The sequence below is a fragment of the Bos grunniens genome, chromosome 15 (genome assembly GCF_055505025.1).
Source record: "Bos grunniens cultivar Pamir isolate PY7600 chromosome 15, Bosgru_T2T1.0, whole genome shotgun sequence".
NCBI classification, from domain to species: domain Eukaryota; kingdom Metazoa; phylum Chordata; class Mammalia; order Artiodactyla; family Bovidae; genus Bos; species Bos grunniens.
The window spans coordinates 78,155,579-78,165,947 of NC_141179.1; the positions used below are offsets into that span (position 1 = coordinate 78,155,579).

The 10,369-nt window shown below is 42.6% G+C and overlaps 1 pseudogene across 1 annotated transcript; it reads left to right on the forward strand.

Moving 5' to 3' along the window:
* Positions 1-2: 2 nt before the first annotated feature.
* LOC147358558 (protein enabled homolog pseudogene) lies at positions 3-1,506 on the forward strand (annotated as a pseudogene). Its single transcript, XR_015142463.1, has one exon. The product of XR_015142463.1 is annotated as a protein enabled homolog pseudogene (transcript).
* Positions 1,507-10,369: the final 8,863 nt, after the last annotated feature.

Sequence of the window (10,369 nt, forward strand, 5' to 3'; positions counted from 1 at the left end):
CCCCAGCCACGGGATTCACGTCTGAAGACAATCGCCCTTTAACTGGACTTGCAGCTGCAGTTGCTGACCCAAAACTTAGCAAAGTGTCACGGATGGAGGATGCCTCTTTCCAAGCGGAGGAAGTTTGATTGGTGTGAATTCGGCCTCATCTAAAAGAGATACGGTCGTGGAAATGGACCCCTTCCTCTAGAGGGTACTGATTTAGTGGAAGAAATGAGTGCCCTGCTGGCCAGGAGGAAAAGAATTGCTGAAAAGGGATCAACAATAGAACAAAAAGAGGGCAAAAATGAAGATTCAGAGTCTGTAACTTCTAAGGCCTCTTCAACCAGTACGCCTGAACCGACAGGAGAACCTTGGGAAAAAACAAATACAAGGAATGGCAGCAAGTCACCTGTTGTTTCCAGATGTGATTCTCCGAAGAAAAACCAGATCTTTTTGATCACAGGCCCTATGACTCATTACACAGACCAAACTCTGCACCCTGGTCACAGGGCAGTGCTGGCAGAGTCCAGACGGGGGGCCTGGACTAGGACAGATTGAAGCAGGACATTTTAGATGAAACGAGAAAAGAATTAGCCAAAAGAAAAGCTCACTGATGCAATCAAGCTGGAAGTGAGCAAGTCAAATGCTGCCTAGAGAAACAAACTAAGGAGAGATAGGACTTAAATCTGGAGAGAGAGAGGAAAAAAAAAAAAAAAAAACCAACCCCTGCAAAGAACACTAACAATGAAACCTTTACATTTTGTGAGCTGTAAGATGATGGAGACAAACAGTTGGAAAGGAGGGAAAAAACCAACATGCTTTGAAAGCCTTCAGATGATACTACTCTGGCTGTTTCTCTCCCAGTTTGCTGCTTTTTCCCCCCTGACCTTTATAGCAAGATGGAAGACAATCGTATAGGAATTCCTGTATCAGTTACATAGAAAATACGAAACCCATCAGGTAAGAACACTGTGCTGTGAAATATTTTCATGTCAAGACAAAATCGCACATTTTCCATAATCCATTGCTAAAATAAAGAAGAGAGGGCTTCCCTGCCTGCTCAGTGGTTAAGAATCTGCCTGCCAATGCAGGAGATATGGGTTCGATCCCTGATCTGGGAAGATCCCACCTGCTGTGGAGCAACTAAGCCCGTGTGCCACAACTATTGAAGCCCGAGTGCCCTACAGCCCTTGCTCTGCAACAAGAGAAACCCCCGCTGTGGGAAGCCCCAGCACTGCAACTAGAGTTAAACCCTGCTCGCTGCAGCTACAGAAAAGCTTGAGCACAGCTCAAAGATAATAAGAGACCCAGCACAGCCAAAGATAATAAAGTTATTTTTAAAAAAGGAGAGAAAGACTTGAGAAGTTTTTTTCAGAGAACGTTGGTGAAGAATTTGGCAAGTTGCAAATGCAACGAAGAGTAGCCCCCAGTCGCTGCAACTGGAAAAAGCCCACACATGGCAGCGAATACCCAGCACAGCCAGAAATAAACAACTAAATAAATAAAAAAGGATTTGGCAAGTTATACTGTTGTGTTTCAGGTTTGTCTCCCTGTCATATTTGATGTTGCGATAATAATTGAGATCAGCCCCGTAGGTTAAGATCATAAAATACAGAATAAGTGGAACTGTATATGCTTTCAGAGGGTGATATTTACAAGAAAGTGTCCTAAAAATTATTTGTCCAGAGTGAGGAATTTTAGAATGATAGGAAGTCTCTCAAGTTTAGTCCTCATGCAATGTCATAGATTCAAGCATAAAGTTCATCCAGAATTAAAAGATGTAGATGCCTTCCTAAATTATTACAATGCTTTACCAAATTATGACTCCTACAAATACGAACCAGTGGTCAAATGTAAAACAATATATTGTAGATTTGGGACGTCCCTGCTGGTCCAGTGGTTAATAATCGCCTTGCGATGCAGGGGACTAGGGTTCAATCCCTGGTCTGGGAGCTAAGATTCCACCTAAGCCTGTGAGTCGCAACTATCGAACCCGAGCACCTCAACTAGGAAGCCTACCACTGCAATGAAAGATCCTGCGTGATGCAGTGGAGACCTGATGCAGCAAAATACATTCATAAAAATAAAGTGTTTAAAAAGTATGTTGTAGATTCATTGTAGGTTTTCAACCTTTTTTACATTTATGCATGTGGACATGTTTATAATATAATTACAAGCACCACAAAACTAGCTTTTTAAATTGCACACCTTAGTGCATGTCATACTGATATGTAGTGACCTTTTCAAGGCCTTGTCATTGTTTAGTTGCTAAGTCACGTCTGACTCTTTGCGACCCCATGGACTGCAGCACGCCAGGCTCTTCTGTCCTCCACTACCTCCCGGAGTTTGCCCAAATTCATGTCCATTGAGTCGGTGATGCTATCTAAGTATCTCATCCTCTGCTACCCCTTTCTCCTTTCTCCTTTTCCCTTCAGTTTTTTCCCAGGATCAGAGTCTTTTCCAATGAGTCAGCTCTTCTGATTTTAGACTATAGAGTGGTTGCAAAATAGTGTTATACAAAGGGTTTCCGTACTCTATTAATCCCTGCTGCTGCTGCTGCTGCTGCTAAGTCACTTCAGTCGTGTCCAACTCTGTGCGACCCCATAGACGGCAGCCCAGCAGGCTCCCCCGTCCCTGAGATTCTCCAGGCAAGAACACAGGAATGGCTTGCCATTTCCTTCTCCAATGCATGAAAGTGAAAAGTGAAAGTGAAGTCGCTCAGTCGTGTCCAACCCTCAGCGACCCCATGGATTGCAGCCTACCAGGCTCCTCCATCCATGGGATTTTCCAGGCAGGAGTACTGGAGTGGGGTGCCATTGCCTTCTCTGCTATTAATCCCTAATGTTAACATTTAACATAACCATAGTACAGTTACCAAAAATAGGGTTAAAAATGGTACAAGACTATAAACCAGGTGTTGGCAAGGTTTTACTGTAAAAGGCAAGTAGTAACTATTTTATATATTTGTCACTACTTTGTAACCACCGTTATAGCACAAAAATAGCCATAGACAATTTGTAGCAAATGAGAGTATATCCAATCAAACTTTATTTTAAGAGCAGGTGGCAGAGCAGATGAGATCCATGGGCTGTGTAGTGGGCTAACACCTGCAGAGGCTGCTTTTAAATTTTAAGTTGCAAAACTAGTAAAGTAGCAGTGATGACAGCAATCACGGTGACAGAAATTAGACAAAGGGGGAAGAGTGAGGGGCTGTGCATACTTTTCTTTCAAGAAATAAAATGAGACTTCGGTGGTAGGGAGAAGGAGCTAGATACTCTACTCATTACCCTGTGTGTGACTGTGTGTGTGCATGCGTGACTGTGTGGGCACTCAGGTGTGTGCATATAGTCCACTCCCCTTTCTTTGAAGCTTCTGAGATTAAAACGGGAGAAAGCCTGTATGCTGCAATGATAGAGTGTTTTTGAAAATGTAGGAAATCAGAAATTTTCCAGGTTCTTCATTTTGATTTATGCTTGAGTTATTTTGTGCCTTATTTGCAGGCAGCAAGTATCAATCAAAACTGAAGATTGAACACGAATGTTGAGTTCTTACGCTTCGGGTGTACTTCCTTTTTAGAGTTTTTGGTTCTCTGCTATTTTTATCGTACTGTGTCATTTAAATTTCCTACATGCTACCTTCATTTGTGCAGTTGAAGTAAAATTTCAATAAAAAATATGGTTTTTAAATTGATGGGACATCCTCATTTCCCAGGAATCCAGGGATTATTGGGTTTTTCCCCATTTTTATCCATATTTTATTTTTCCCTGTTGCCATCACATCTGTAGTTACCAAAACCAGTCAACTGTGTAAGATCAATTTAGTAGGAAACAAACTCTCATTTATGAAAGAATGTTCTGAGTCTTAGAAGAAAACATTGCTCTTGGATATCAATCTGGAATTCACAAATGCTAGTAAGTCAGTTTTTAAATGTTTTAAAGTTTAACCCACATTGACATCATAGGAAATCCACTGAGAAATGCTTTTCTAGGCTGAACGCTTGTTTCCCCTTAGCCTCCCCCAACAGAGCATGTGCGTGTTATGACCATGCGCGTTCAGTCGCATCCAACTCTGTGGCGCCCTGGACTGTAGCCCACGGGGCTGCTCTGGCCACATGGGATTCTCCAGGCAAGAATACTGGAGCAGGTTGCCATTTCCTTCTCCAGGGGTTCTTCCTGACCTAGGGATTGAACCCAAGTCTCTTGCATCTCCTGCACTGGCAGGTGGGTTCTTTACCACTGAGCCATCTGGGAATCCCAGTGTACATGTTAATTATCTTCATTTTACAATCACTGCTCTCCCACCACTATACCGAGATCACCTAAACTGTGTGTGTTGCATTCTGAATGTTCTTAGTTATGTATTAACTGCAAAAGATTTTCTGCATTAACCTGTCACTTGAATTCTTTGGCTACTATTGGAGATGAAGTCCAAAGAACTCTTTTTTGTCCCCCCAAAGAACTCTTAAATGACACTCCTCTGGAGGCGGTTATTTTTATAGAAATTAGCAACCAGTACCTGTATCTGTGCTGATCCCACCTGGGAGACAACTTGTAAGACTAAAGAATCATTTGATGCAACAGCCAACTCAGTGACTCAAAACCGAAGGTTAAGTTTAAAGAAAATCGAGGATAAGAGGCAATCCTGGGGGAACTCATTCTAGGCAATCAATCATTGTGCCTCTATGTGTGCGTCTGTGTGTGTGGAAGGCATTAGGAGATTGATTCAGGGCAGGCTGGCAGGGTCCCAGACGGCTCTCTTTTTTGGGTGGCAGTGATCTGAGGGAGCAGAATCTGGCAAGCAGCAAGTAAAGAGCAGCAGTAAAGAGCTGGGGGCATTTATATTCAACCCCCTCTGCAGTCAAGGCTTCCCTGGTGGCTCAGCAGTAAGGAATCCACCTGCAATGCAGGAACTGCAGGAGACCTGAGTTTGATCCCTGGGTCAGGAAGACCCCCTGGAGGAGGGCATGGCAACCCACTCCAGTATTCTTGCCTGGAGAATCCAGTGGGCAGAGGAGCCTTCGGGGCTACAGTCCATAGGGTCGCAAAGTGTCGGACACGGCTGAAGCGACTTAGCACGCACAGTGGAGTCAAGCCTACCACTTGGGGAATTCCCTGGCGGTCTAGTGGTAAGGACTCACCTCTCACTGCCAAGGGCTGGGGTTCATGCACCAGCATCATAGGCTTGTGGGACTTCTTTGGGACACGTAAGATGGAAACGGCTCACACACAACAGGACAGGAATCGTTTCACTTGATTCAGGTGTAGCAGTTCAGCTGTCCCTCACTGCAGGCACACAAGAGAAATTCCTCCTTGGGTCCAGGGCAGTGACCAGGCACCGCTGCTAGTGTCTCCTGGAGTGTCCTTTCTGGCTTCAAACTGAGGCCGAGACTGTACCGGTCATGTAAATTTCATCACGCAGATTCTTACATCTTTGGATGATGGTTTTCATGTAACTTTTCAAAGTCCGCAGCTAACATCTTTAACCCATTTCCAAGCTCCATTTGTTCCTTTTAAACTTCAACCTCCAGCTCTCTTCTCCCATCTCCGTAGATGCCGAAGAAAGACCCCGTATCCCAGCAAGCCTCTGAATTACAGTGAGCTGTCTCATTTTTCCTCTTATTTTCAACATTCATCAGAGCTTAAAAGTTCCTAATAAGTGTTTGGAAGAATGACTAAAAGTGAATAAATGCACATGTACATTCTTAGAAAACTTAAATATTCTTTTTGGTGTGGTTGTAACATAAATGGGGCTTCCCTGGTGGCTCAGCTGGTAAAGAATTCGCCTGCCAATGCAGGAAACGTGAGACATGGATTCGATCCCTGGGTCAGGAAGATCCCCCAGAGAAGGAAACGGCAACCCACTCCAGTATTCTTGTCTGGAAAATTCTATGGACAAGGGTGCCTGGCAGGCTACAGTCCCTGGGGTTGCAAAGAGTGAGACACTAAGGAAAACACACACACACACACACACACACACACACACCACACACACACACACACACACACACACCCCCCACCCCACCCCCCCCACCCGCCCCCCCACCACACACAGTAACTTAAATGGAATTATGTTGCCATCTAGTGGTGAGGTGATGACTTCATTTAGAAATAAAATGCAGAATGTTACTAAGGTTGTTGTTTGTGCAGCATGTTTTATTTACAAATACTTTCATAGGAAAAATAGTTTTATTGCTTGACACTATTATCTTGCTTTACCTCGAGAATGTCTTGATTTGCCAGATCACCACTAAGTAGAAGAGTATTATAAATTGAACTTCAAAGCAGATTTTCCTACACTAACTGAATAGCTATTCCTTCAAAGAAGAATTCAGTGGTTGAAATAAGTATGGGAGATGATGACAAAGTTCAACACGTTTCTTTCCTGCAGAACTTTTCAGAGACATTAGTGTGATAGTGTGCTTTGTGAAACTCCAAGAGGGCCTTACGAGCAATGTGTTTCCCGGACTCTATGTTCTTTTCATTGGAAGGACTGATGCTGAAGCTGAAGCTCCAATCCTTTCACCACCTGATTCAAAGAGCCGACTCATTGGAAAAGACGCTGAACCTGGGAAAGATTGAGGGCAGGGGGAGAAGGGGGCGAGAGTGAACGAGATGGTTGGATGGGATCATTGACTCAATGGACATGAATTTGAGCAAACTCCGGGAGATAGTGAAGGCCAGGGAAGCCTAGCGTGCTGCAGCCCATGGGGTCGCAAAGAGTCAGACATGACTTAGTGACTGAACAAGAATGAATACTCTTTACAAGGAAAGTATTTCATTGGACCATTGTTCTATGGGGAAAAAATTGGGGGAAACACTGCTGTGTTTTAATTTTCCTCATATATTAAAATATTCAGACTTTTCATTTTGTTGTAGTGGGTATGGGGACTTCTTGTTTGTATGGAAGCATGTTTAGGCTTACTAAGATATGGGAAAATTCACTAAGATTAATTTACTACATTTTATCAATAAAAGAAAGATTCTTAAAAAAAAAAAAACCTATTACTGCATATTGTCTTCCTGACTACAAAGCCTTTTTTGGCTTTCGTGTCCATGTTCTAGACACAGTGAATTCAAGGTACATTGTAAGAAGTCAGTAGCCATGACTTACAATTATAAGGCTCTTAGTTAATTTTTCGGTAATAAATTCTTAAAAAAATTTTTTTAATATAACTTTATTTATTTTAATTGGAGGCTATTTACTTTCCAATATTGTATTGGTTTTTCCATGAATCCTCCACGGGTGTACATGTGTTCCCCATCCTGAACCCCTCTCCCACCTCCCTCCCCAGCCCATTCCTCTGGGTCATCCCAGTGCACCAGCCTGGAGCACCCTGTATCATGCATTGAACCTGGACTGGCGATTTGTTTCACATATGATATTATACATGTTTCAGTGCCAGTCTCCCAAATCATCCCTCCCTCTCCCTCTCCCACAGAGTCCAAAAGACTGTTCTATACATCTGTGTCTCTTTTGCTGTCTCACATATAGGGTTATCGTTACCATCTTTCTAAATTCCATATATATGTGTTAGTATACTGTATTGGTGTTTTTCTTTCTGGCTTATTTCACTCTGTATAATAGGCTCAAGTTTCATCCACCTCATTAGAACTGATTCAAATGTATTCTTTTTAATGGCTGAGTAATATTCCATTGTGTATATGTACCACAGCTCTCTTATCCATTCATCTGCTGATGGACATCTAGGTTGCTTCCGTGTCCTGGCTGTTATAAACAGTGCTGCGATGAACATTGGGGTACACATGTCTCTTTCAATTCTGTTTTCCTCTTTTTTTTTTAATTAACTTTATTCATTTTTGGCTGTGTTGGGTGTTTGTTGCTGGCATTTCTCTGGCTGTGGTGAGTGGTCTTGATGGGGTCTTCTCTTGTGGAGCTTGGGCTCTGGGGCTCGTGGGCTCAGAAGTTGCGGCTGCCAGGTTCTAGAGCACAGGCTCAATAGTTGTGGCCCACGGGCTTAGTTGCTCCATGGCCCGTGGGCTCTTCCCAGATAACATATCGAACCTGTGTTTCCTGGATTGATAGGCAGATTCTTTACCATTGAACCACCAGGGAAGCCTGGTAATCATTTCTTTAATTGAAATTAGCATCATTTCACATTGACTACTTTTTACAAAATCTACCTGGGTTCTAGGAATGTGGTTTCCTGCCATGCGGACAGTCACTTTCAATAATAGCTGTTAGTGATAGCAGAATGACTTGGGATATAACCACAATGCAAATGACTTGAAATTTTCTATTTCTGGTCTTTTTTTTAAAATTACCGTTCACATATGTGTTGCCGAATTAATCATAGCAACTCAATTTCAAATTCCTGGCAGTAGCTTCATTTCCCCTTCGTTTATTTAGACTTGCAGTCTTGATTGCGCTAGACATGTGCTAGTCACTGGGCTTAGACAGATCCCTTAGGATACAGGTTCTGTGCGGTCAGGGGTCTTGTCTCCCTCATTTTCTGTTGTATCACTGGTGCCTGGCATGGTGACCAGCACTTCGTCAGTGTTCATGAAGTATTTGTGGACAGAATAAAACTTTCACACACTCTGCTTTTGAGAGTCTCCCGACCGCAGCCACGAAATTAAAAGACGCTTACTCCTTGGAAGAAAAGCTATGACAAACCTAGACATCGTATTAACTAGACAGGGTATTAAAAAGCAGAGACATCACTTTGCTGACAACGGTCTGTATAGTCAAAGCTATGGCTTTTCCAGTAGTCATGTATGAATGTGAGAGTTGAACCATAGAGAAGGCTGAGCACCAAAGAATTGATTCTTTCAATTTGTATTGCTGGACAAGACTCTTGAGAGTCCCTTGGATTGCAAGGAGATCCAACCAGTCCACCCTAAAAGGAAATAAATCCTGAATATTCATTGGAAGGACTGATGCTGAAGCTCCAATCCTTTGGCCACCTGATAACAAAGAGCCAATTCATTGGAAAAGGCCCTGATGCTGTGAAAGATCAAATGCAAAAGGAGAAGAAAGTGGCAGACGATGAGATGGTTTGATAGCATCAGTGACTCAATGGACATGAGTTTGAGCACACTCCAGGAAACAGTGAGGGACAGGGAAGTCTGGCAGGCTGCAGTCCATGGGTCACAAGAATCTGGACATGACTTAGAACATGTCTTAGAACAACAACAGTGGTTTAATAGACAAAGGAGAAAGGACAGTAAAATACGCTAATTGATATAAGAGAGATAGGTACCAAAAGGAGAAAGTGCATTCCAGGCAAAAAGTCTTAAAAAGCATGGAGAGAACTGGAGTAAGAAGGCTGGGGACCTTTTTTGAGAGCTTTTCCTTTCTTACTGAGGAGTTTACATTATCATTATACATTATATAAGATAATTATACATTATCATTGTAGATTTGGTGTACTAATTTTATTGGATCTCAAACAAAAACTTTGTAAATAGTTAAAAGAAAGTTTTTTTGAAAGGTTGATCTGATCCCAGTGTAGAGAAACTTAATATGCATGGGCCTTGTTGAAACACAGCAGACATCTCTGTATGCTTGGTAGCTCATGGGGAAGCCAGGCTGACATTGTAAGTTCTTAATAATTGCCCCAACATGCTGTCTAGAATTTTGAAATTCTCCCCAGGAAACCCCCAGAGCAGAGCCCTGCAGGAGAAGTTTCTTTTAAAAGCAAAATTGTGGAATAAGCGAAGTGTGTCGGTGACATCTCACTTCCCTTTTCATGATTTCTTTCTACCCAGTTAGGAAACCACCCTGATTCAGACAGCAGGGCCTTCTGCTGGCCTGTGAAAGCCTAGAGTTCCCACCCAGACCTAATCTTCCTGGGTTTTGGATTTATCCTTGGGGACCGTATGCCTTGGATTTTTTTTCACCTTTCCTATAATGTTTCCCATAAATTTCAATATGTTGTGATTCATTACATGCTTACTTAAATGTTAGTTTTATATCTTTGTAAGAGCTTGCATGTATTATTTAATTCACAAAAATCAGAAAAAAAAAATCCTTGCTTGAATCATCTATCCTGACTTTTGCTTCTATGAAGTGTGCTGTGCCTATTGAAACCAGCACTGGAAATGATCTGATATGAATTCGCCTGAGACGCTGATGATATAAAAGCTTAATGAATTGCCCTTCCCAGAGGTATGGGTCCTGCAACGCACATTGCCCTAACCCACAGAGCCTTGTCACTCTTCTCTCTTGCTCATCTTGCTGATCAGTTGGGGGAGTCCTTTCCTACCTCATTGTTGTTTTGACATAGTCATTCAGACAGCTGCTACCAGTTGACGGGGATTGACATGTGATACATAATCAATTCACCATCTAATTCAAAGGGACGGTGAAATTGGAGGCATCAATAAGGAACCAGATGTTTTGGCAGGCTCAACAGGGACAGTTAAGT